The sequence below is a fragment of the Crinia signifera genome, chromosome 1, assembly GCF_055691185.1.
Source record: "Crinia signifera chromosome 1, ASM5569118v1, whole genome shotgun sequence".
Lineage (NCBI taxonomy): Eukaryota > Metazoa > Chordata > Amphibia > Anura > Myobatrachidae > Crinia > Crinia signifera.
Window position 1 is genome coordinate 289,281,226 of NC_139217.1, and position 27,887 is coordinate 289,309,112.

General features: G+C 39.9%; 1 protein-coding gene across 16 annotated transcripts in view; it reads right to left on the reverse strand.

Moving 5' to 3' along the window:
- Positions 1-27,436, reverse strand: part of LINGO2 (leucine rich repeat and Ig domain containing 2) — a 1,326,410-nt gene extending 1,298,974 nt beyond the window's left edge. For 13 of the 16 annotated variants that reach the window (XM_083185685.1, XM_083185722.1, XM_083185607.1 and 10 more), the window contains exon 1: positions 26,519-27,436. The gene's annotated coding sequence lies outside the window, so the exon portion shown is untranslated. Of the gene's footprint in view, positions 1-26,336; positions 26,460-26,518 lie in introns of those variants that run through there. The other 3 variants (XM_083185639.1, XM_083185668.1, XM_083185676.1) reach the window with 2 other exon arrangements.
- Positions 27,437-27,887: the final 451 nt, after the last annotated feature.

Consider the following 27,887-nt stretch of genomic DNA (forward strand, 5'->3'; position numbering starts at 1 on the left):
GGCAGAAATAAGCAAGCATAGTTTTTGTATATACTTTATGATTTTAACAAGTACTGTGCTTATAATATCACAAGCATCCTAAATGGATTTCATTTTTGTGATTCCATAAGGAAAGTGGTTATAGTTTTTTGTTTCATTATTTATAATCAGGATTCCATTTAAATGCTAATGGGATCAATCATTTATCTAGAAATGTATGCCTAAAAGCAGATACATGAGGAAGCTTCAAAAGCACAATACAGGTTAATGCAATTTTACTGTTTTCAAGTGCTTTCAAATATAAAAGTATTTCCATATGGGAAAGGAAATGAAGGTGACAGGGGTAAAGTAAAACAATGTGCAATACAGTACCAAGGATGAGAAAGCATCTAAAATGAAAATGATGTGAATGTGATTGCACTTGCTCTCCTTGTAGAATCAGTCCTTCCACTAAAAATTGGGTCACCGAAATGTCAGTACACACTGATGTTGTCAGTTTTGTATTCATTCTTATTTCTTTTGTCAACAAGGGATTACTGGCTGCATTTTAAACCGATTAAAATGTAAGACAAAAACATCAATTAAAAGCCATTTAACAATTGTTTCTATAACTGCAGTATAGTTAATATGGACTAAACAGCTAATTTTTTTTAGAATAGAATTTCAATGAAAAAATGTGACTGTGGTTGCTATGGTAATCGGGCAACACTTAGCAAATTGTAAGTGATTAATTACAGCTTACTTCAAAAGTGAAAACAAACAACTTCAATTGTATAAAATATTTATCTTTGGTTATATACTGTAATATATTAGATTGGTTAGTACCTTTACTCTGTGAAGTACTGTAATCAGAAAAATATGTCTTTTTTTGTCTTGATTTTTGAATATATTATAATTAAAATTTATTTTTATTAATTTCTGTTTATCTGTAAAACTTTATATTTTTAAAGAAATTGTCTTTAAGCACTCTAAGGGGTGTGTGGGGGGGAGTGTATTTAATCCTGGGTTCCTGGAATCCTGTCCTGTTTTCGATCCGCTTGCCAGTTTATTGGTAGGTGGAATTCAATGTTTCACCTGTTGAACGGTGAAAAGGGGGATGTGACAGCGAAAACGGACGTGGATTGTCGAGATCTGGCCGTGAACTCAACAATCCATGTCCGTTTTCGGCAAAACAGACCCGGCTGTTTTTAATTCTGCCAGAAACTACAGCATTGAATAGGTGCTCCTAAAGAGGAAATAGCTGCGGGGATTGAATCATACTAGGAGCACACCACACACCAGCATGACTTGTTTGTCATATTCAAGCTCTACTCATGGACAATATGCAGTGCTCTATTACTCTGGATAATCCATTATGTGCTGCATTTTATTGGTGATATGTTCATTTTAGGAACATTATATGGATCAATAACTTTAGCTACTTCCTATATAAAATGTAATCAATCTGGTAAATTATTGCAGATAAAGTAATGTCATCAATTTTAAAATCTAATGGTGTGCTTGCTGGAAGAATAATCCTATGTCAAATTTTGTTCAAAAGGTTTTATATTATGAAAATGAAGCAAATATCCTGCTATTTGTTATAATTTGGCTACTGATAGCACAGTCCAATTGAAATGTATGAATGGTACTGTATTTAATTGTCATTTGGAAAGGTGTTTCATAATTTATCTAATCAAAATGGAGGTAGTAGGTCTAGCAGGGAGGCAAAAGGTGTTACATAAAAATGCTAAAATGTAATAAATATATTTTAATGGATGAGACTGGAAATAGTAGTAAAACTAAGCTCTTTAAAACAATCTTACAATTTTAATTGGTACCAAGTGGCTTAAAAACCATGCTGCTCTTAACCTCAACCAACTTTTATGAGTGATGGCTATTGAGGCATAAATGTAGCTGGAAAGAAAACAATTTATTTTCCACAATAAAATCCAAACAAATCATTGTGGTAAACCTTTGCAGACACAGCACACATTAATGGACATAGGCTTACCACATGACATGTTATATTATGTCACATAACTCACTCCACTTTTTTAGAACTACAGTATATAATCATAATACAATAAAATTATAATAAAACATATTGCAATAGTAGCAATAATAAGTAACATCATAACAATCAATTAGAGCAATTTCATTGTATACTAAATGTTCACAAAAATATGGTAACAATAAATATAAACTTTTTGTTCCACTCTAACAGTTACATTTTACATAAATATTTTTTGATTTCAAGGTTTTTATTAATTTTCTAAAATGTATGATACAGAAAAAAAAGAATGGGACTTTAACATAGACACAATTGTGTATAAAGTGAAAGACAAAATAACCTTAACCATGAGTCTTGGGTGAAATAATATCATAAAAGTGTTCTCAGTAGAAATAATTTTGGTAAATACAATAAATTTGAGATGTTTTATCTAAGCCAGGCATGACTGTATACAGATGTAGTGCCTCTTAGCCGGTGTTGGAAATCAACAGATTTCCAGTGCTGGCTCATGCTGACGGAGAGGCGTCTCACACGCATGTGAGTCACCTGCACTCGGTGGTGGGGAGCGGAAACCCTACCCGCCTCTGCTTCAGGGAGATGGGCAGGGTTAGTGCGGAGTCCGGGCAGCTACGGGGGGGCATAGCGGGGATCGGCAGCGGGCTCCATCAGAACGGGATACACGAGTGTCTCATGCATGTTGGCCCCCTTCCGGAAGATGGCGATAGAATCGCCAGGAGCAGCTATCTGTACATAACTTTTTGGCAATCACTCCCGAAAATTTGAGAACACTTATGTAAGACAAGATAATACTGGGGGAGGAAAGAGGGTGAGGGAGAAGGGGAGGAGATATGATAAATACAAAATTGCGACTTCTTTCTTTGGTCTAATTCTTCAAACCAGCAATGTACACAGATCAGATATGATTATAACTATAATATCTCCACGTGTGGCGTACCATATTTGTGATGGGAGCAAAGAAGGTGGCTTCTAAATCAGGAAACCATAATCAACAGTAAGGCATGAAGTATGAAACAAAGTGCTGTAAATTAAAAAGCATGAACAATCTTTATGTAGAGTAATGTCAATCAGTCGACAGTTATTTGTTTGAGCACCTGTAAATCAATGTATATACCCCATTTCTGGATTAATTTATTAACTGAGGCATTTGGTGAGGTTAGAAGGGTGCGTTTGTCAAGAGCAGGAGCTGAAATAGTCTATCTTTCAATTCGCACATCGTCAGGGCATTTCTGGCTGCCCAATTTATTAAGATAACCTTTTTGCCAGGGTGCAGATGATGGAGCGGAGAGGGATAATAGCAGGGTGAGGAAAGGGCTGAGTCCAATTTTTAAAAGCTTATACATAAGCATACTAAAGGATCTTGGCCCTAAATGTGTAGAGCAATACTGTGTAACCAGCCGTGGATGAGACTGTGACTCAACATATAGGAGACTTAGCCTGTAAACAACCTTTACATTGAAAGCTAAATTAGAAGGGGAAAGAAAAGTACCATGAGTCTGCAATATCAACAAAGCTTTATCATCAAGAACCATTGCACAGAATGTAAATCCTTGAAGGAAGGAGATGAGGTGGATAAAGCAACCAGAGTACACATATCTGTATAAATGTGAATGATAAGTATAGTGAGGAATCAGGTCACTGGATCCTTAAAGAAAGGCAAAGGGGAAGAGACAAAGGGGATAAAGCAACCAGAGTTCATGGCTATGTATAGGAGTGAATTGTAAGTATAGTGAGAAATCAGGTTGCTGGGTCTGAGATATCAGCCTGAGAGGCAGCCTGGGCATCCTTAAGATAGGCTCAGGCATCTTCTGGTGTATAAAAATCATAGTGAGAGTCAGCTGTAAATATTTGGAGGCAGGCAGGGTAGATGAGCGCAAACTTTTTCTTTTCTGCCACTAAACTGGAGCAGATAGGGGAGAAAGATTACTGGATCCTAAACATTTCAACAGAATAATCTTGGAACAATCGTATCTTATTCTTTTCCTACAGCAGGTTCTGTACCTTGTGAGATGATCTTCAGAATGCTACTTTGTGGAGATAATTAATGCAGCAAAATAATACAGAAGTTGGATGCATGCCCTTGGGTCTGGGAGGGGGGCCCACACAGTGTACCCTCGCTATCACTAAATCCTTAAATTCTTCCTTTATACCCAGTAATGCAGGAAGAGAGTCTGTGGCAAAGGATGACAGGACTGGTCCTCTAATAGACTCAGGGAGATCCACTACCCTGATTTTGTTTTTTCTTGTGCGATTCTCCATATCATCAATCTTGTTCCAGAGTTGGAAATTCTCTTTTTGGAGTTTAATAATGTCACACTGGGCAATGTGCATATCATGGCACACAGCACATATTTTGTTTTCATTATCAGTCACCCTGACAGTGAGATGCTGCAGCTGTTGGGTGATATCAGCTACTGCTTTAGACAGCATGAGGGACATAGTGGCAGTTATAGCATCTACAATGTCACTGTAAGTGACCGGGGAGTCAGGGCTGTAGGTGGACTGTGGTACCTGGTGTTTAGACTTCCTAGCTGCAGGGATGAGTGGAGGAGTGTCTGCCACTGACACCATGATGGATTCAGTGTGGTGCTTGTCTCCTCTCTGCTGCTGTGGGATTTGGGACCCCATCAGAGCCAGGAACTTGTCCATGCAGGGTGAGGAGGGTACAGGGTAAGCAGGCAGCTGGATCAGGATGCTGGTTTCTGGTATAATTAGTGGGTGTGTGGGTCTTGTAGAAGAGCAGCGTGTATCAGGCTGCTCCCTGCATGTACTCAGAAGCAGAAGTCCAAATAAATAAATATTTGACAACATGATAAACTAGATGTTAATATTTCACAAATATTTGATTCAAATGTACTTTATTTGGAAACAAATCAGTCTGTGCATGCTGTTTGTTAATCAAAGTAATGAAATACATACAGTGAGGAATAATCCAAAAGCACACTACAAAATACAAAAGTCTGAAATATTACAGATGTCATAATAAGAAAAATACACAATACGATCATTTACAAGCATAAGCATGGAAAACAAAATTAATCAATGTAATACAAAATGTATTATACAATAAATATTAGTTCACGTATGCATTTGTTTGAGTCTTATTGCCATTAACCTATCAAAGTATATGCTCTATTACATAACACAGACTAACACTCATTAATGAACACACATTGGTAAAGTTTTGACATCTATTTATTATGGAAGGCATGAGAGTGGCATGGTTTATCAGTAACTGATTCCTACATTTGGTAATATAATACATTAAAACATACTGAGAAATGATCTATAGTGTTGTGACAAATACTATGGGGAAAATTTACTAAGATGTGTATTCTACTTCACATGTGATGTTGCTATGGGCAACCAACCAGAATCTACGTCTTATTTATTTAGCACCCTCTAGAACAGGGGTGTCAAACTCAAATTCATCGGGGGCCGCATCAGCACATTGGTCACCCGCAAAGGGCCGGTACACATTCAGAAAGGGGGCGTGGCCATGAACAAATGGGAGTGGCCATGGGCAAAAAGGGCGTTACCACGTCCCCTTTCCGAATGTGTACTACTACAAGTATCATGGTGAGTAGTAGGCTGCCTACCTGTGTCCAACCAGGATGGGGAGAGGGAGAGCTGCTCTTCAAACTGTCTCCTGCACGATTTTTCTTTTTGCTGGTGGTGGCTGCCAGGGGTTAATGTCTGTTGCCAGGGATTCCAGCTCGTTGCCAAGGGGTTAATGTGCATTTTCAGGGGTTCTTGCTCGTTGCCAAGGGGGGGTTAATGTCTGTTGCCAGGGGTTCTTGCTAATTGCCATGGGGTTAATGTCCATTACCAGGGGTTCCAGCTCGTTGCCAAGGGGTTAATGTCCGTTGCCAGGGGTTTCAGCTCGTTGCCCAGGGGTTAATGTCCGTTTTCATGGGTTCTTGCTCGTTGCCAGGGGGTGTTAATGTCCGTTGCCAGGGGTTAATATGTGCTTGCCCACCCACCCCACAGTTACTGCTGCCTTTACCTGCGCACAGAATGTTCAGCGTCTGACAGGAAGAGCAGCTCTGCACGTCACCAGGAAGTCGCAGAGCTGTGCTTCCTGTCAGACACTGAACATTCTGTGTGCAAGGACGGAGAGGCGCGGGGGGGCGGGCAGCGGGGGCGGATGGGCAGCGGCGAGGGGGGGGGGGGGGGGCGTGCTTCCTGTCAGACACTGAACATTCTGTGTGCAAGGACGGAGAGGCGCGGGGGGGCGGGCAGCGGGGGCGGATGGGCAGCGGCGAGGGGGGGGGGGCTGGGCGGAGGCAGGGGGCCACTTGAAGAGGTCCGGCGGGCCGGATTCGGCCCGCGGGCCTTGAGTTTGACACCCGTGCTCTAGAAGATAGTAGACAGGATCTGATGGGTTTCCCATAACAACATCATATGTGAAGTAGAATACACATCTTAGTAAATTTCCCCCTATGTAGCAAGTGCATATACAATTATTCACCAATGTGGTGAAACAACTACAGTAGCTTCTAAGAAGTTCACTGATATATTTTGTATAAATGGATGAAATCTGTAGTCTATTCTAACTTGCCAGTTGTAAAACAGATTATGAAACAAACCTGAGCAGTATTGAATAAGAATATAGGAAGATTGGCCAGTGGTGTTACTGAGAATGTTCTTGGTTGGCTGTTGGCCTAATGAGGCCTCCTGGTGTATTTTGTGTATCCAATTTTAGGATATGCACTGGTCTTTTGCAAAGCAAGCATTAGGTGTCTCTCTCTCTTTCTAGTCCCCATGTAAAGGATGTGCAGCTAACTGCTACACTCCATAGCCCTGGTCTCTTCTATTATAAAGTGACCAATGGGATTTTCTCTGTGTTTTATGGCTGTCATCAAAATACTTTTTTATTATATGGTGGACACTAATATTGTATGTTCTTTGTATTGTATGACAGCCACTGGCATGCTTTCTATTACACAGCAGTCACTGGGTTGGTTTTTCTATTGTGTTGCCGTCAATAAGCTGGTCTATGTATTGTATTGCTGTCATTAGGATGTAATCTGTATTGTATGACATCACACAGATGCTGACTGAATTGCATCTAGGCCACATAAACAATGTGAAAAATTGTTAATTTTATATTATTATTTACCAAACAGTAATGTTGAATGGCATAAAGGCATAGTATTATGTTGGACAATATTTATATTCATGAAGTGCAATCTCCTGTATGCTAATTAACTATTTTCATGCATTTCTGATAAATAGTTGGATTCTGCAATGTTACTGTTCTTTAATGAAAATTAATAAGGGTTTGGGGACATACTATTCATCATATATAATGTCATTATTACTTTTTATGTTTTGTGTGATCATGAACAATGTTCCAGTTAAAAAGCACTTTATAATGGGTTCATTTGCAATCATGCAGTAAATTATATATGAGCTATCAATCTTTTAAATAGGAAATTATTATTCAAAAGTTTTATCACATTATATTATAAATCATACTCTCATTTTCTGGCTTAGTTGCATTTCATAGAAAAAGAGCAAGAGTAATTTACAAACCAGTAAAATATGCGATTTCGTGGTCCCAATAAAGAAAGTTTTGCATCTCATATTACACATTTACTAAGAATTGTGTTTGCTTGTGTAATGTCACTTGATTGTGTAACAACTAGTTGTAGTATGGAATGTGCAAGATCAATTGTATTGGGTAGATTATATACCTGTTGGTATTGCATCAAGAGCTGACATTTTTGATCAACAATGAAAAACAAACACTTTTGTCTGATGATTAAATAAAATAATAATTGTAATCCATTGTGACATACATGAAACTCGATACTATCAGTTAATTCACTGTAAAAAATTCCACAAATAAGGTGTCTAGCCCATAGAGGCTCCAACTTCAAAGACTGTAATTATACCTAACCCCAGAAGCACTGGACATTATCCCTTCAAAAAGGGCATCATTCCTTGTGAGTCTCTCCCTTTCCCATACCCACCCAAATGTCTGTGTTTACTGGTAATAGGAAATGTACTGTACATGAGTTTTTAGAGCAATCACCACATGCAAGTGTTAAATCATTTTCTTTTTAAATAGTGTATCATCATTTTTTAGAGTCCATTTAAACACATAATTCTTATTGTGGAATTTTTTACAGTGAATTAACTGATAGTATTGAGTTTCATGTATGTCACAATGGAATAAAATTATTCTGTTATTTAATCATCAGACAAAAGTGTTTGTTTTTCATTGTTGATCAAAAATGTCAGCTCTTGACGCAATACCAACAGGTATATAATCTATACAGTGTTTACTAAAATTTAGCACCTAATCCATCACTAAAGGTATATAGTTAGCGCAAAGTGACACCGTAAGGTGTAACCCCCCCCACCCTCCATTGTCCGATTTAAGAGGTACCGGTAGTATACCTCCACACTTTTGCAGTTTATATATACCCACATATGGTCCAAAGCGCAAATCCTCCCGACAACCCATCTCCCTAACAATTGTATTGGGTGTTTTTGCAACTGAAGTCATAAAGTGGTGATACTGTACAATGAATATCGGAGAAAATGGGTGAAAACCCCAAACATATTCCGATTGGTCCAAATCTGCAGGTTATGGTGTCATCACAATGTTGTTATAAAAAAAACACAAACCACTTATACAAATGTATAGGGGGCGTTTGTTCAGTCCACAGCCTGGATTTTGTCTGAATAGCCTATTTTAGCCATGCTTGTAAGCAGATAGAGCTGCAGCTGACTTTGCAGAAGTTTATAAGCATCCTGATTGGGTTTGTGCCAATTAAAATTGTTGCACAGTTCAACAAAATTTTTAAAACAAGTGTATTGATTTTGTGCATTATGTTGCAATTTTGGTGTGAGATCAATTGATTTGGCAAGCATGATTCTTAGTAAATTTGTGCTATTTTGATGTTTGTTTCTATTGTGATTTGCCACAATTTGACCAAAGTCAAGCTGACAATTAATAAATTCCCAATTTGCTAAATTGCACATTTTATTGATTTTCCCCAACAGAATTTATTATCCCTACAAGAGATTTATTTTAGAGGTTTCACCTACTGTAGATGATTTGTATGGACAATTTCTGCTATAAGCACATTTTTATAATAGAGAAATATCTTTAATATATAAAATTATTTTTAACCCACTTTTTTAACATTGCATTGCCGGACAGTACCCAAGATTTTGTACAGGAATCCATCCCAGGTGCGACCCAGGAGAGACCCTTTTCAGGTTAAACCCACCTTGATGCTGGTTTGTTAAGTCACCATCGACGTGTCTGAAGCCGTTGCTTAGAGAAGTAATAAAATCTGTAAGCAGTGGCTCTTCCTATGCTGGCTAACCTGTTCACACTGCTCCCAGCTTGCTACCTCAGTTGAAATGCCTGAGCTTGACCCAGCTTATTTCAGGTGGGTGCTTTTACACTGCACAATATTCCAAGTTGCCGTGCATTCACATGCAATACATGGGATATTGTTGGCAGTGTGAAAGGGATATAACAGTGTAGGATTTATTGATATCCATGCTTGAGTACAGATGGTTAAATTAAAATAACTTAGGTACAAATAAAGTCCCCTGTGCTCAAGTATGGCTATCTTTAAAACCTGAACTGTTAGTTTGCCTTGAGGACCATGTTGGGAAGCCCTGCACTCGTAGCTCAAATCTTTTTCAAGATAACAAAATCTCTCTTTTTACAAGAAGAAAAGAAATTGAAGAGCTGTCTTTTTGGTCTTATGAGGAAAGCATTGTCAAATAAACTCATAACTAAAGCTAAGGGATCTGGCATTCTGTGCAAAGAAAGTGTCAGCTTTTAGAAAAGTGTATTTCTACGCACACTCCTAATATAATACATAAACTTCAAACAAAAAAAATTCACATGAGTAATAAAAAGTCACTGTCCAGTGCAAGATTATTACTTTTGTCTTTCATCTATTGTCAGAAAATACAAAATGCTAGATTATATACTGTATACATAAAATGCAATGCATACAGTATACTTGCTGCTCTACAAAAATATACAAGTACCGTCTAATCTGGATAACTGGCACCAAGTGGGAAACCTCTGCATTTTTGCACCAAAAAAACCTGTTAGTGAGACTGTCAAACCTCTTTATCTGAGACTAATTTTTAGGAATAATCACTTCTTTAACTGATGTGATTACTGTTAGGACCAGCTTAAGTTAGATCGGTGTAGTTTATTAACCTCTATAAAGGTAACGATCTAATCAAGAACCTCTGTATCTGGGATGTTTTGGCAAGAATCTACTTCCAATCAGTGATGTCAGAAGAGATCCGGAGGCCAAGCTGGTACATTATGAACACTTTGTGATCAGCATTTAAGCACATTTATAAGTGAAACAAGTACTGTTTGAACCTGGATAAGTGAGAACCACTATAAGGGACACAACAATTCTTGAACCTGGGTAAATTAGAAACTGGATTAGTGAGATACATCTTTAAGTGAGACTGAGGGGAAAATGTACTAAGATGGGAGTTCTATTAGAGATGGGATGATGCCCATAGCAACCAATCATATTGTATCTATTATCTTATAGTAGGTGCTAAATAAATAAGAAGTACAATCTGATTGGTTGCTATGGGCAACATACCATCTTCAATAGAAGTGCCATCTTAGCAAATTAACCCTACTGTGTATGTGCCATCCCTTGAGATCCCACTTAACTGGGTTTGACTGTATAAACATATTAAACAGTAAGTACAAGACAGAAATTGCAATTGATCTCAATTATATATATTTTATTATATATATTATATTTCAACATGTAACCTTGATCCACAACTGGCATTACATACAATGTTAATTCTCCATATGCAGCACAATCAGAATGTTCCCTCATTTTCATGATTAAATTAAGATGCAAATGTGACTGACTAAAACTTTATTTCATAAGAACTGAAAAGTTGAATTAACGGAGAGATGATTCTAAAGTGGTAATAAAGTGCTAGGACATTTACTAAGCATCTTCATTACCCAAATGCATGAATCATAAAAAGTCATAATGATTTATACAGACATATACAAATACACACATACTGTACTGTATATACTATGGTCTTCCTCTGTGAGATATCATGAATAAATGCACTCATTAGGAAGTTTGGCCACTGCATACACAATACATATAGAGCAAATTAAAGTACAAAAAAAGAGTGTCATACAGTATTTGTAAGCACTTGATATAGTAAGAAATCAAGTAAATACAAGAATGTATAAATTAGGAGGACTTCCATGGACTTTGTGTCCCCTATAGAAATGTATCCTTTGTTTTATTTGCCTTGCTGTTACATTTACAATTGCTCTAGTATGCCTGAGTACAGTACAGTATCTATGGCCATTTAGCTCTATTATTGCGTCCATCGAGTACTATATTTATGTATCTTACATATTTTACCTTTCCTTAAGTTTCATTTCATAGAAATTTTTCAATTTATTAACTTTTTAAAGAATTCACTTTCAACTTTATGTGATACATTTTGAATGGTATGTGAATAATGAAAAAACTTTACATTTTTATTTTTTCATATATGTGTGGGCTATTGTTTGTATATGCATATTTGGAATGTGTGTAATAAGAATAAAGATTTCTATTCTATCTAAAGACCAGAGGTAAACAAAATCTAAAAAAATGGCATGCATTGCAAACAGAGTTTTACTATGTAACAGTACAGCAATACAAGTATTGAGTTCCACAATTGTTTTCACATTATGCACTGTAATTGAAAATATAGATTGTGTTGAATGCTAGTCTTTAAATGTAGTTGAATTTTGATAAGAAAATAAGAGACAACCTGAAGTTCTAGAACTTCTACTAAACTGGGCCACAGTTGGCTATTCTTCTGGAATCTTTTGGAGCCTCTTGAATTTGGAGGAGGTCTTTCAGACTTTCAGTAGAGTAGAAAAGTCTCCCGGATTCCATGCACTTTCACCACAAAGTGGCCAAGTCTGTGTTGACAGAAGTTTCTGTACATAATCTTAGTCCCAGCTCCCACTGCAAATCATTGCATTTTAAGCACTGCCCTCCTCCTTATCTCAGTCCCTTGGGCACCCTGCCCCTGGGAGATAAAACAAAGTGGGGTGTGGTAAAAGGAAGGAACACATTTCACAAATCCAAAAATACAACTATATACTAAGGAGGCCAATCCCAGGATGAGCCTTTTGACTGCTTAGAAGTAGTCCTTTTGCGGATTACGGGTGGGTGTAGGCAACGGACAGGTGGGCGAGTGGAGGCAGTAGACAAAGTGGCCGAGCAGAGGCAGACAGGCGGAAAGAGAAGGGGACCCGCGGCTAGAAGAGCATGTAGGTAGGGACCGGCAGATGCGGCCAAGGGGACAGATGGTGTGTGCCTGCACAGCGTGACCTCTAACATCACACTGCGTAGCTGCACAGCATGTCTTCTAGGCAGCACCTGAGCAGAGTGCTGCTCAAGCTCAGCACTGCCCGAGAGAAAGGGATTGAAATGATGATTGATATAATGAAATGTGCAGAAAGGGATTGAAATGCGCATGCACATTTCAATCCTGAAATCCCATCCCAAAATGCCCAAAATACTGAGATCCCACAGATCCTGATCCAGGGAGAGCATTCCTACTATATATTCCAGTGAAACAGAACTGCATATATCTCAATATCTCCATATACTGAATTTTGAGACTGAACTAAAACATCTTTCTAAAGCAAAAAAAAAAAAAAACACTTTCATGTTTGTGCATTACATATACTTAAAGGAAAAGAAAAGTAAAACCATTGGCTGTACTTTTCTTATTTACTTTAGCTTAAATGGTTAAAATTAAAATGATGAAAAAATTGTATGAGTATCCATATGAGTATCCATATGTAGGACAGAACAAATAAACTACTCATTATGACACTCTTCCAGCTGAAGTCATCTGAGTTCAAATGAAATGTAAAAAATAGGATATTATGAAAGTATATGTGTGCAAAAATGTCATTTATGGTCTGTGACCAACAATAACTCTCGTCCCAACAAATAATACTTTAAGGACTCAACTACCCACTTAATTGCTATGCACTCCTGCTCTCTGGGCAGTAATTTACGGCTAAGGTAGAGAATTGCCTTCTCTTCATCTACCTCTTGCGAATTGACTGCAACTAATCCTGTCCCAAATTCTGTCTGTAACAAAATGGTTTTAAAGTCAGTAGCTTGCAAGACAGACGCTGTACACAATGCTAGTTTTAAATGCTCAAAGTCATTTCCACTGGTCTAAGACACGTTACCTTGTCTGGGGACTGTTTGTTAAGACATTTGGTTAGTGGAGTTGCTCTAGTGGAAAAATCTCATATGAACCTGTGGTAGTATCCCACAAGACCAAGAAATGTTGTGACTTACAATTGGGGTTAGTGAGAACTGCTTCTACTTACTAACTGCTTCTACTTACTAAACTAAGGTTTAACCTGTCCTACAATGTACCCCAAATATTTGGCTTCCACCATACCAATGGCACATTTCTCAGGGTTGGCGATAAACCCGTGTGCCCGTAGAGACTTTAGTACCTTTGGTAGGTGTGATTCCCAGTCAGAGCTAAAGATGACAATGTTGTCTAAATATGCAGTAGCATATTCCCTGCGGTGCTGCAGCAACTTATTCATAGCTCTCTCAATGGTTGCTGAGGCAAAGCCAAATGGCAACAATGTGTACTAAAATAAGCCCTCTGGGGTAGGGAAGGGTGTTTTTATGCCTTAGCAGCTTCTGTCAGAGGAATCTGCCAATAACGTTTTGTCAAATCAAGAGTGCTAAGATACTGACTAGGGCTACATTTTCTACTAACTCATTAACCCGGGGCATAGGGTATGAATCAAAGCGAGAAATTATTTAATTTCTGGAAGTCATTGCAGAATCTTAAAGCACCATAAGGCTTCGGTAGTACGACGATGGGATTATTCCACTTGCTGGTAGACTCCTCTATGACTTCTGGGTGTAGCATCTCTTCCACCTTGCTTTACGCTGCCCACTTTGCCTCGGGTATGCTATACAGCCTTTGTTTAATAACCACCCTGGGTGGAGTTACAAATCCTTCCCGGAATGGCAGAAAACACATTTTGGTACTGTGCCACAAAATTTCTGACTAAGACCAACACTTCTTAGCTGCCAAGATCAGATGTGCTTGGGCCTACCCAGTGTGGTAATGCTCTAGGTGGGTCATGGGTTCGATTCTCACCATGCCTCTAACTGTGCAGAGTTGTATACTATCCCTGTACTTTCGTGGGTTACCTCCGGGTACTCCGGTTTCCACAATCCAAAAATATACTGTTAGGCTAATTGGCTCCCAACAAATTAACCCTAGAATGTGTGTGTGTGTACATGTGGTAAGGAATATAGATTGTAAGCTCCACTGGGGCAGGGAATAATGCAAATGTTCAAATATTCTCTGTAAAGCGCTGCAGAATATGGGTGTGCTTTATAAGAAACAGTTAATAAATAAATAATAAATATATAATACAGTACAAAATTGGGGAATATGGACACAGAAATCTGTAAGCTATAATGTATTGAGGGCATTTCTCAGTAGGTGCCAATAGGGATAGATGATGGGAGGCTCTTCCACTTGTCAACTGCCATTTCTGGGAATAATTTTTTCCTCAAGTTTCCCCTAAACCACCCTCCCTCTATTTAAGTGCATGTCCTTGTCTTCTAAAAATGTATCGTTCCAGTACCTTGATAAAGCTCTTGATACTGTATATTTGAAAGTTACTATAACGTCCCCCTTTACTACTCTCGCCGCTCTACCTCTGCCTCCCCTCTCTGTCTATCTCTTCCCTGGCTCCCCATTCCTTTCCGAGTTCTCTTTAAACTCCTCACCACCACCTACAAGGCACTCTCCTACTCCATCACTCCTTACTTCTCTTCACTGATCTCTATCCACACTCCCTCCCGTCCTCTTCGCTCTGCCGCCGACCGCCGCCTGACCTGTCACCTAATCACCTCCTCCCACTCCCGTGTCCAAGACTTATCTTTTCTTTCTGATTCCCTTATCTCCTTCAAGCGCTCCCTCAAAACCCACTTCTTCTGACTAGCCCATCCCTCCTCCTCCTCCTCCTCCTCCTAACCTCTTTCGCTCCTCCTATCCTGCCTACCCTACCCCTCCATCTATTCCTACTTATCCTATTGTTTTTCGATCGTCCACCCACCTCCTTTTAGACTGTTACTCTTCCTCAAGTACACATTCTACCTCTTTACCTCACCAGCACTCCTACTCTGTTCTTCCCTTCCTCTACTTCATCTTCAATCTCCTCGACAACTTCGACACCTACTTCAGAATTGATGCTGATTTTAGTTCTACCAGCTATACCCCTATTTATGCTATATTTTATCATCACACCTACAGGCTCACCGCTACTATCTGTACCCACCAAGTCAGCTGAAGTGCAGCGCACTCCCCCCCCCGCTGCCGGCCATCAGCTGCCCTACCAAACACCTATGTTATACACCAGGTGAACTGTACTTCCATCTAACAAAGCATCTGGTGATTGTAAACATCTTCAAATTTCTCCTTTTCCGCCGTGGTCAGTGCGGTAAGTCTAAACCGAACCACTGGCTGGCTACACCGGCATTTGCCGAGAGGAGCACCAGAGCTATTCACTAGTGGAGACACTACCCTCCCATCCTATCACCTGGCAACCGAGCGCTGGAGAATTTCCACTCCAATTCCATCCAATACCAAGGGTGAGCATATAAAAGATTACCTGTGTCTATAATGTCATATTCATAAATTGCTACTACTGTCTAAGCAAAACCAAGTCCATTTAATTTCTGGACATTCTGTTTCTCACTTTATTCGTAAAAAGTGATTTCTCTACAAATTGACTGTAGTGTAACGAATTACTGAAAGTCTGCTGCTATCGATTTAAAGATATCTCCATTTAATCGGATATCAACTCTACAGCTATATGTATTGTTTATAATTTAATTGTACCTAAAAAATTTTAACATGTTTTAATCTATTGTTCATAAATGTAATGCTATTTTTCTATTTTTCCATATAAAATAATTCAATTTACAAACAGTGTGTCCATCACTCATTTATCTTGTACAGCCATCAAGTGTGTCCATTATTTTATCTAATTGCTATATCAGCAGCGCAATTCACTCCAACACCCCCTTCCTAAATCTTTTTTTTCTGTGTGAGTCAAGACAGACCCACAGGAGTGCATGCTGCAGCTGTATAAATCTGTACATACAGAATAATTATAAATTAGAATTTTTCTGATATTGCCTAGCGCCGGGAAGGGTGCCTTAGAGTGTTCCCAGTTTGGGTCTCCCTAATACACACCCACCCCCTATCCGCTGATTTTAGTTCTACCAGCTATACCCCTATTGATGCTATATTTTATCATCACACCCTGTACGTTACCTTGTAGTTTGTTTTTATGTTTGCTACGTACGGCGCTGCGGACACTTTGTGGCGCCTTATAAATAAACAAACTACTACTACTATCTCTGCTCCAACTTATACAGATCTTTTAGTCTTTCTAGGTACAGTAAGTTTTGTCATATAGCCAACTGGGTCATTTTAGATGTTCCTCTTATTACAGAGATATCTCCCCACATCAGCACACCCAGCACTTTATGTCTCTCCTGAGGAAAAGGCGTCTAGCCTTGAACTGTCGATAATATGAGACTACTGTACTCTGCACAATGAATATATAAAATCTTCTTTCAAAAATCCATGAGTGCCGCTCTCTTCTCTGTGGCCCTGCCATAAGCCTGGAGATACCAGCTTGCATGCATTCAAGTGTAGGCACCACGGTGAGAAAACCTTTTTTTCCGGAGTGCCGAGCGTACCACAGTATATATATATATATATATATATATATATATATATTAAATATATATATGTGTATGTATATATATATATATATATATATATATAATTATATATATATATATGTGTGTGTGTGTGTATATATGTATATATATATATATATATTTTTTTTTAAATTTATTATTATTTATATACATTTGGTCTATCTATAATACTTTAACTGACCCGGCATATACTGGGTCACCTACTGTAAGTGTCCATCTCCGTGCTTTGCTCCGCCCCTCTGGAAACCCCCTTCTGAAAATCCTGCGTTTGCCACTGAAGCATCTGACTTGATTTTCTCAATACTTTATAACATTGCTTCCCTGACTCCAAGTTATCTGTAATAGTGATTCCTAGATCCTTTTCCTTATAAGGACTCTAAAACTGTGTACACACGGTGAGATTCCGTTGCTATACGACTTAAGATTCAATTGCTATGCAATCTTTGCTAACTCTAGCTATTTACATACAATTCATACAATCTGCATTAGATTTGCACTTCATAGTCATTGCAGCCCTGTCTATCTGGGTTTCGATTTGTGCTGTCCTCGGAGTGTGCATCGGGAGCGCAAGGTAAAAAACCTATGCAATCTGCATATGATCTGCATGCGATTTTGACTATATATTCAAAATATAATGTCAAATCTCACTATGTGTACACACCATAACCTTATAGAAGCCATGAGGTGACTTGACCCCATAGTTGGCTTTAACCAATCTGGTGACCAAGGCAAGATTTTTGCTGGTTCCCCACTGAAGATGATCATATAACCAAGCGTAGTGTTTATTATATGAGGATACAAATTGTGAATATTTTCTCATTGTTAAAGAAACACTTACAAAACACACAAAATATACAACTACATCAGTGGACAGTGGAATACAGAGCATAAGATATTTATGACTTTTGGTATTAAACTGAAACTAAATACATGTTTTAGGGGAAGTCGCATACACCCTCACCTCGAAAGGCAATCTATAGGTCTCTTCTTACAGCACTATCACCTCACAGCAGTGCTTCTCTCTCTTCTCAGCACAGCACACTTCTCCCTTCTCAGCAATTTACTCCCCTCCCCTCACATCACCCCACTTGCCTCACAGCACAGCCGTGCACCTTTCTCCCACCTCTTACTGACTTACTTAAGAGGTACAGGATGTTCCTCTTACTTTTCCTGGCTCCTTGCTGTGTTGTGCATCAGGGCTTGGAGGCTGCAGCCTGCAGGAGGCAGAGCTAAGGTTGCCACCTCACTCATCACTGATTCCTGGAGATTTGCCCCTCCCTAACTGTAATGCGTGTGGCCTTGTAAAGTGGGTGTGGTCTGTTCAGAAAGAAGGGCGTGGCCTCTGAAATAGACATATTCGAGTGCATATTGTTACATTATAAATATAAATATATATATATATATATATATATATATATATATATATATGGAGAGAAAGAATAGTGGCCCCTATAATGCGCTTAGGAGAGCAGCACCTCTATAGTACCCTGCTGTCAGTAAAGGTACGGGGGGGAAAGAAATAGAAAAAGAAATAGGGGATTCACAGTGTATGTGGCACACTTCTGAAAAATTCTGAACAAATGAAAGATTCTTTTACTGTTGGATGAACCTATAATAAATGCTGTTCTGCTTTTATGAAAAATACGTTTTTTACTTATTGTATGTATAGCCACTAAGTGGTACATTAAGCGCACCCCTATTTCTTTTTCTATTTCTTTTTCTATATATATATATATATATGGAAAGCAGAAACAGAGTGCGCCAATATTTGACTCTTCACCACCAATAATGAATAAAACTGTAATGATTTACAGACACAAATAACAGTTTTGACAATTTAATACACAGTAAAATAATGTGTTTCGAGGCACTAGGCCCTTTTTCAAGGTGTGAACAAATGTGAAAGGTGCTGGTCTTACCTTAAATAGTGAAATACAGTCAGGTCCTGTGGCGGTCCCTGCGTCTCTCCGATCACTCGTGTGCTAAAATCACATTGGTGGCCAGGGCCAGGCAAGCTGTTTGGCTGTGCAAGGTCAGGGGCAGGGCAGCTGGTAGACAGTGGCAGCGGCAGCAGAATGACTGCTGTCCACTCTGAAGAGGCAGTGACATGCCGGAAGTGCTGCTTAGTTACTGACAGACACTCCGGCCCCGACACACACACATACGCACTCTGCGGGTGGGTGGCACAAACACATACACAGGTGTCGTGGGCAGGCGGCGCGCGGCTCTTGCCGGCGTTTGGAGCCTGGAGGCTCTTTTAGACACCCAAATTCCGGGAGAATCCATGAATCCAGGAGACTGGAAAAGCCAACGGTAGGGTTGCCACCCAAAACGGGAGAATCCTGGAAATCCGGGAGAGGTGGGACCATAAGCAGAGCCTTTAAGTGTAACACATGAGCTTTGCAAAGGCCCATGGGTGGTGATGATGTAGATGAACATGCATAGCAGCCCTCCTGTGCCCATTTTATTTCCAGTTCAGCTTTAGAAACTGATTGTAATCACTGCCTGATTGAATCTAAGCTCCAATTGCAGTAGCTGCATGTAGACATAGGTGAATCTAGGGGGTGGTCCGGGGGTGCTGCCAGTTCCCCCTTTGGCATCACTGAAGCTCGAGGTTGATCTCAGTCGAACCCAAATCGCTGGGCCTTCAATCTGATACCAGGCTGGATCCATATGGGTTAATTGGTTACAGGGATATTGAGGTTAAACCGTTTTTTTTTTTCTTTCATTTCTTAAATGTAATTTCATGACTGTTTATGTTCTTTGAGGGCAAATTTCTTTGGAACCAAACAGCCCAGTTTCACGGGACCAAAATTATTCGAAGCCAACTCAAAAGTTCTTCAATATGATACTGGTCTCATGTAAATGGGTCAGTTGGTTCCGAAGATATAGCTGGTTGGTTAAAGGGGGGTAGGGAGAGGGGAGTGGTTGTTTCTCCCCCTCACACCAGAAAATGCAGGGACTAGGCTGGTGTATAAGGGGTCAGCCTGGGAATGTCCCTGGATGATCCTGGGACCATATTCCCGGGTAAATCCCTGCATTTTCTGTTGTGAAAGCGGTATTATTTCAAACAGCCGTGACCTGCAGTGCTCTGAATACAGCCGGGCAGCCGCCTGCTCTCTGCCCAGCTGTCAATGACTGTAAACCCTGAAGCTTCCGCTCCAATTCTTCTCCCCGCTTTCACTTCAGCCCGCCCCCCCTTTTAATCATGTGGGTGTGCTCCCCCGACGTCACGCACAACAACAGCGCGCACAATATTTCAAATGTCCACTCGACTAGAGGGGACACCAGGAAGGGAGTGGGAGCGTGCTTTGCGCTGCGCTCCTCTCCCCATAGAAGCAGCGGCACCGCTCTCCATCTCTCCCTGCAGTAGCATCGAAGGCTGATATAAAAATTTACAGTAAGTGGCACTTTTGGGGGCATTGCTTAAGGGTCACTACAAGTGGCGGTATGTGGGGGCATTACGCATAATGTGTGGCTTAATGTGTAAGGAGAATTACGGTGTGCAGCATCATGTGTAAGGGGCATTATGTGTGCAGCATCATGTGTAAGGGGCATTATGTGTGTGGCATCATGTGTAATGGGTACTATGGTGTGCGGCATCATGTGTAATGGGTACTATGGTGTGCGGCATCATGTGTAATGGGTACTATGGTGTGCGGCATCATGTGTAATGGGTACTCAAGCAAGAACACCCTAGCAATGAGCACGTTGTAGGTAAGCAGCACTTATGTGGCAAATATGTCATGGGCATTACGATTTGTTATATAGTATGTAATGGGCATCATGATGTGTGGCACAATGTGTAATGGGCATTACGGCGTGTGGCTTTATGTGTAATGGGTATTAGGGAGTTTGCTAAAATCTGTAATGGGCATTACTGTGTATGGTCTAAAGTGTAATACCACACCCCTTTTTGTGATGCCACGCCTCCTTCCCCTTTTTGACACGCGGCTGCACCGCGCAAAGGTCCCCCTGCTATTATGTCTAAATCTGGAATTCTAGATTCGCCTATGCATGTAGAGTATACAAATGGGTGGCCTGGCTTGGACTGGCCCAGTGAAAACTTCCGGTTGGACTGGCCCAGCAAAATCTTCCAACTTTCCCAATGCCTCAATCTACTACTGGCCCTTGGCTTGACATGCCTCTAGGCCTCTATATATAGGGACAGCTCTGGTTAAAACTTGTGGTCAGTATATAGTACCATGATGAAAAACATGTTTAATGTAGTCAGTGAAGTGTGTGTGTGTGTGTGTTCGTGTGGGGGTCATAACAATTCTACCAGCCCCAGATTTGCCCTGTTTTCAGCCAGTGGAACAGGGGGTAGACTCACAAATTAGTGTCCCTACAAATAGCTTTGCTTCTTGGCTTCAATCTGGAGACAAACTGTACTAATTTAAGACCAATAGTTTTACATCTGCCCCCCCCCCCCCCCCCCCTGCAGTGCATATGGTTTTGTCCATCTAAGAAGGATTTTGTCAGAAAGAGTGAACCAGCATAAGGCCCATTGCTCTTATTGTATTTCTTTAAGCAGTATGACTGCAAGAGAACAGTATTGCTGGATATTTGCAAAGCATATTGCAGCTGTGTAGTACATAAAACAACTGGCACATACTGTATACTGGTAGCAAAAAAAGTATGATCGTTCCAAATTTCACAGTTCTTTCACATATTTTGGACTTGTTGATGCTTGGAAAACACCTTAGACATTTTACACACACACACACACACTCACACATATATATGGTACTTGTGTATTATTACGGTGCCCGTCGCGTCGCATACAACTAATTAAGGTATGCGATGGCATGCGATGGACCCGATTTGAGGCTTTTCCCAGGATGAGTGTACAATTTTAATATTCGCGAGCCACCGAGCCCGAAGCGTGGCAAGCGCAGCGCACCCCACGAAGGGACGAGCATTATCGCGGGGCTCGCTACGCTCACCACGCTTCCAGCTCGGTGGCTCGCTGTGCTCGTCACACTATATAAAATCAACTCCACGACGACGTGGATAGTGGGGGTATGAAAAGGTCGGAGGATGGGTACTGCCACCCCTCGCGGGCTCGCTGCGCTCGCCACGCTTCGGGTTGGTGTTGATAGTGGGGTGGTGTTAACAATGGGCGGACATTTGACATTGTCATTACCCATGAGGGTGGGTGTACAATGTAAAATCGGGTCTGGGTGCCTGTACAATTAAAAATCGGTTATAATTGCATCTCATCGCATCGCATGCGATCATATGGCATGCAATGCGATGGGACGCGATTTTGTGGTTGCACAATGCCCTGCGATGGAAATCGGGGGCGCCGTGATAATACACAAGTACCATATATATATATATATATATATATATATATATATATCACCTTCGACTGTTAAATAACAGTAGTAGCAGCACCCGGCTCCGGAACAAGAAATCACGTATGCAGGCCACAGCAACGTTTCGATTTTATTTGGTCAAATCGTCATACATATATGGAAAGAAGAAAAAATATGGAAAGAAGAAAAAAAAGAAGTGCGCCCTATATATTTCACCACTTTTGTATATCAATCATCATACAAATATGTATAAAAACTGTATTTATTCAGATTTTTTACAAAGACAAAATTCAATAAGAATAACTTAGTACATGATTCATTAGGTAATCCCACATTCAAATGCAATTTGTTCAGGTGAATGTCAATTGATCCAAGAGCAATTTTCTTTGGTAAGAAACCCTATGCGTTTTGTCCGTTAGGACTTCATCAGGGGTAGATATGGATCCAATATGAATGGTACCGTAGGAATAAATTTCTACCAACAATAGTTTTTATTTTAAATCGCTGACCATGTCAGTCTTAGTAAAACCTCTGTCCTGCAGAGGTGTAGGACTTCAATAAGCCCGAAATTCTGTCGATTATCGCTTGAAATAGCAAAAAAAAACTGCGCATAAATCGTACTCCTGTACTCCATGAGTTACACACACATAATAATACATTCCAGAATTATAAAAAAAAAAGATAAAAATATTAAAAACATGATCAAAATATCTGTTTACTATGTGGCTTTTGCACTATGGCAAAAATAACCAGCTGTTATATATTTGCTGACACAAAGAGCATCAATGTAATCTTTACATTTATGCCAATAAATCAGACTTACATCATTAGTTAAATTCAAATAGCTGTGCTGTTGTCTCAAATAGGGTGATTTTCTTTTTCCCCACAGACATATACAGTTATTAAATGCTCAACCTCTATATCCCCGCACACACGGGGGAGATATATTGCTAGCAATATATGGCTGAGCAATATATTGCTCAGTTTTTCCTTTTCATCAGTGACCAGAGATGGTTGCTGAGGAAAGGGAATCTCTGCAGGCGGTGCCGCAGAGGTAATCAGCTGGTCGGAGGAGCAAGCTCCTGTGACCAGCGATTAAAACGGGGCTGAAAACGGGAGCACGCACCCGGCGATTTATCGCCAGGGCACACTCCCATCACTGGCAATATGGTCGCCTGCGATTTCAGCCCCTATTGCCCCCATGTGTACACAGCTTAAGATAACATTTGAGATGGTGTATGGGGTTAAATAATCATTTGTAGAAATAAGATCATAATTCAGACCTAAATGAAGAATTTTAGATGAGATGTGCTTCGTTTCTATCACCGTCTATAATGATGTGCTTTAACTAATAAGAAAAGTCCTTTAAAGTCCATTACATAAATATTTCATTTAATTTGTCATAGGTATAATTAATAATAATAATAATAATAATAATAATAATAATAATAATAATAATAATAATAATAATAATAATAATAATATATATATATACAGTACAACTGAGCTACACCAACATTTATAAGTTATGCTGCTCAATGCTTTTTCTAGTTTCTATTTTAGCAAAAGTTTCTCTCATTCTCCCCCAGCTGATGGAACATGGAACTGCAGCTTCTTCAAAGCTCAACAAAAAGCTACAGAAATGTGCCTTATTTTCCCCAGAGACAATCCAGATGCTGAACAAGAGGATATGGAAATGGAGAACCTCCAGCAAAATATGAATAATAAATTAACTACTCACAATCTGATATAGAAGTTATACTATCGATTATTTTATTTATTTTCATCAAGGTTTTTAAACACATTTAAGGAATAACCCCTAGAATAGTGTTAAATCTATATTAATATTCTAACAAATAAACTCTTACATAGTAAAATGTCAGATGGCTCTGAATAAATAAATGAACAAAAAAAAGCTTAAAAAAATGACACATCAATTTTCTATATGAATCTGATTTTTTTGTACGTTTTCTAATAAAAAGTATCTTTAATTTTTTTTTTATTTAAGACAATTGAATAATTTATTTTTGGCTATGACAAGAATTCACAAGAGCTGATGCATCTTTTATCTGAACTGGTCGCTACTTGTAAATATCATTTGACCTATAATGTGTAATTAATTGTTAAATATTTTTGATTTCAGGATTAAATATGAAAATAAATAAATCTGGGGATATTAGAAAGCATCTGAGCAACAATAGTGAACATTGTTTTCTCCTAGTACACATTGCAAAGAATCTTAATGTACATATAGGGGTGATTGTAAATGTTATTCTGTTTATGGTAATAATACACAGCAATGTAAAGTGTTTACCTATATCTGTGGGTATGCATGGCAAGGAACATAGGCAACTGTACATTTGCATCATAGCTTCATATCAGATTGTATGCTTTACATGAGTTGCCAGTCCTTTGATTTGAAACTATGACGTGCAGTGCAGTGATCCCTCCCAACCTCTGCTAGTATGGGGCTAAATGGTTCTGAAGATGTGAAGCTCCTGCACACAATATTCTCATGTATAGTGTTTCTTACCAGCAGCCAACTTGTCCTCCATGAAAAAAGGAGCCACTAATTCCTATGTGTATCTAAACAAAGCATTGTAGCTCAGGCAGATGGTTGTGCCTTAGATACAGTACAAGTCAGAAAACATCAATCTATTTAAAGAAAGGCAAGATTTTTTTTTCATTAGCATGTCCAAAATGCAGACTGAACCTGCAAGTATATTTAGTGACAGATGTACTGTATATTAACTATACTATATCTTAAGTTTTCACAGTAATACATAATATTGACTTTACATATAATGGAATATTTTAGCACACTCCTTAACAGATGACAGAAATACTGATAAAATAAAGTAATATAATACAGACAAGACAACAGAACCTCATAATTAATCTTTAAATATCACATCCAAACTGTTAAATATTTGTTTCTGAACTGAGAGAAAAGAGGACATGTCTGAAACTCAGCTGTAGGTGATAAGTGTTTTTAATATACAGTAACTGAGGGATAGGTTTCATAACATCTGCCTTAAAAAAAAAAAAAAAAAACACCAATAGGTATAACCAATAAAATGCCCCAAGGAAAACAGTAAAAAGCCAGCGGTAGTAATCACAACCTCTCAGATATCATACAGTCATCTATGCTACCAATTTATTGAGATTCTAGCAATCAATGCTAATGCATGATCAAATAGTAGTAATATACAGTATTTATGTTCAGATAAAACACTCACACATTATTTTTGATAGAACTAACATTATATAATAGGAGACTCTAAATGACACACCTTTGCAGCTAAATAACTTGTAAGACGTGCAAACTACATAATACACCTTCCCCTTACTGTATGTGCCCACATTTCTCCCTTCCAGTAAAATTCACCGCAATTACAGTACATTTTACTGTTATCCATTCCTCTTTCTCCACTCTCAGCACAACAAACCTGAGACATTTTATTGCTCTCCAGGGTAAGTGTGTGAACGCGGGTGCACCTGTACAGGAGGGATATATGAGTGTGGTTACTGCTCTCTGGGGAGAGCATATGAGTGTAGGTGCTGCTCTCTAGGGTATGTGAGTGTGGGTGCTGCACTAGGCGGAAAGCATGGGAGTGTACTGTAAGTGCTGCTCTCTAGGGTATGTGAGTGTGGTGCTGCACTCAGAGGAGACCTTGTGCGTGTAGGTGATTCTCTCTGGGTTATGGGAGTGTGGGTGCTGCCCAAAGTGGAGAGCATGTGAGTGTGGATTCTGCACTAAGGGGAGAACGTGTGAGTGTAGGTGCTGCCCTCAGGGGTATGTGAGTGTGGGTGCTGCCCAAATGGGAGAGCATGTGAGTATGGGTACTGCACTAAGGGGGTGGGACACGACGTGTGAGTTTAGGTGCTGCTCCCTAGGGTATGTGAATGTGGGTGCTGCAGTAAGGTGAGAGCATGTGAATGTAGGTGCTGCTCTCTGGTTTAGGTATGTGAGTGTGGGTGATGGTTCGGAGCGCTGCATTTAACTAGAAAAGTGACTGGCGTCCGTTTACATACAAGCAGGCAAGAGCTATACGTGAAGAGCTTCCAGTGAAACATCTTCCTCCCCTGATGCATCCCATCTGCGGCCCCCAGCACGTATTTTTACCTACATCTATCTTTACAGCATCAAATTAACACATAATAAACACGAATTACCAGCAATAGGTGACAGTCAGACTTGTGTGCTTCTTCCATCACATCCCTTTCTTCCAGCCATTGATCAAGTCTCGCTAATCTGATTTGATTCCATGTTATGTATCACTGCTCTGCTATATAACCCTGCTTCCCTATGTCCGTTATAAGCAAACAGACGAGACGAATAACGGATGGGCACCTACCTTTTGGCTGTGTCAGTTATCCAGATGTGGGCATCACACACTGAGGGGTCGCCCGGCACACGACAAGTCTGGAGTGTGACATCCAACACACATGAACAGCAGTTCTGTTCCCCAGCTGCTGTATGTGCTAATAATCCATTCAGCATGAAAGTGGGAAAGGAGATCTGCTGTTCTCTCCAAGAACAAAAATATGTATCACCTTTATATTTCCCTCCAAACTTCGGGTAGTTTTCTTGTTCCTTTTTAGCCACTTATATCACTCCCCTATAGAGACACAGGGACATAGTATGTGTCTATAAACAGAAACCCTTCCACAATCACATCCAGCTGCGTGTTTACGTACGATCCCACCTCCTCTTCCAGCAGGCTGCGATCTCCAGATGGAATAGTCAGGGGAAAAACTTGCAACACACACAGGGTCTCCTCTCAGAGCCACACTCCACTCCAGTAAGTATGCTGCAAACTTTAGGGAAGCTGGAGCAAAGGATCAGCCAAGACACCAACAAGGAAGGGCACAGAGCTGTGATACATAGGCTTATTATATGCCTGCTCCCACACAGGTAAGTACAAAGTAGGAAAATATCACAGAGAGGAAAGCAAATCCTATGTAGTGTCATCCAGAGCTGAAACCTATTCCATGCTTTTCCTTCTGATCTTCTTTGCACAAAAGTATGTACAATGCCATGTAACAAGGTGCTCCTTTAACACATTCACACTGTGCTCTTCTATCCCATCCACGCGCTGTGACCTGCCGGCTCCTGCCTTCCTTATCTCACCGGGAGCTGTCCAGCTGGGAGAGTGCTGAAAGCAGGCTACACGGCGGCTTCTCGCAGTTCCATTCAACTCTGCTAAAGCAAGGACCCGGAGGTAACATGCGAGCTGCAGCCTTGCCCTTCCCAGCGAAGCCTGCACTGAGTGAGGAGACGCCACACCCCCATCACCTGACCTATATTGCAGCATGAGCTGCTTCAGCTCCTCAAGACCATATTAACTCCTTAAGACTGCCATCCCATTATGAGCAATCATATAATCACGCTTCTAAGAAGGGTCTGTTTCAGTCATTAGCAAGGTCACATGCGGTGTTCGTACCTGGCAGTATCCTAAAGGACGGTACAGGCAACTTTTCACACTATACTAATACAAAGGACACGCAATACTCGTGCACATACTGTATGTGACAAGCATAACACAGATTTTGTAGACTAGCTGTATATACATATAAGGAAAAAAACAGCATATATCTAGGGAAAGCCCAATTTGTAGCAGATAAATAAAATGCAATGTAGACCACTCAAAGCTAATGCTTCGAAAGTTAGTAGATGTACTTTCACTTGCTGCAAACAGATGCAAGTGTTCCACAGACACATGG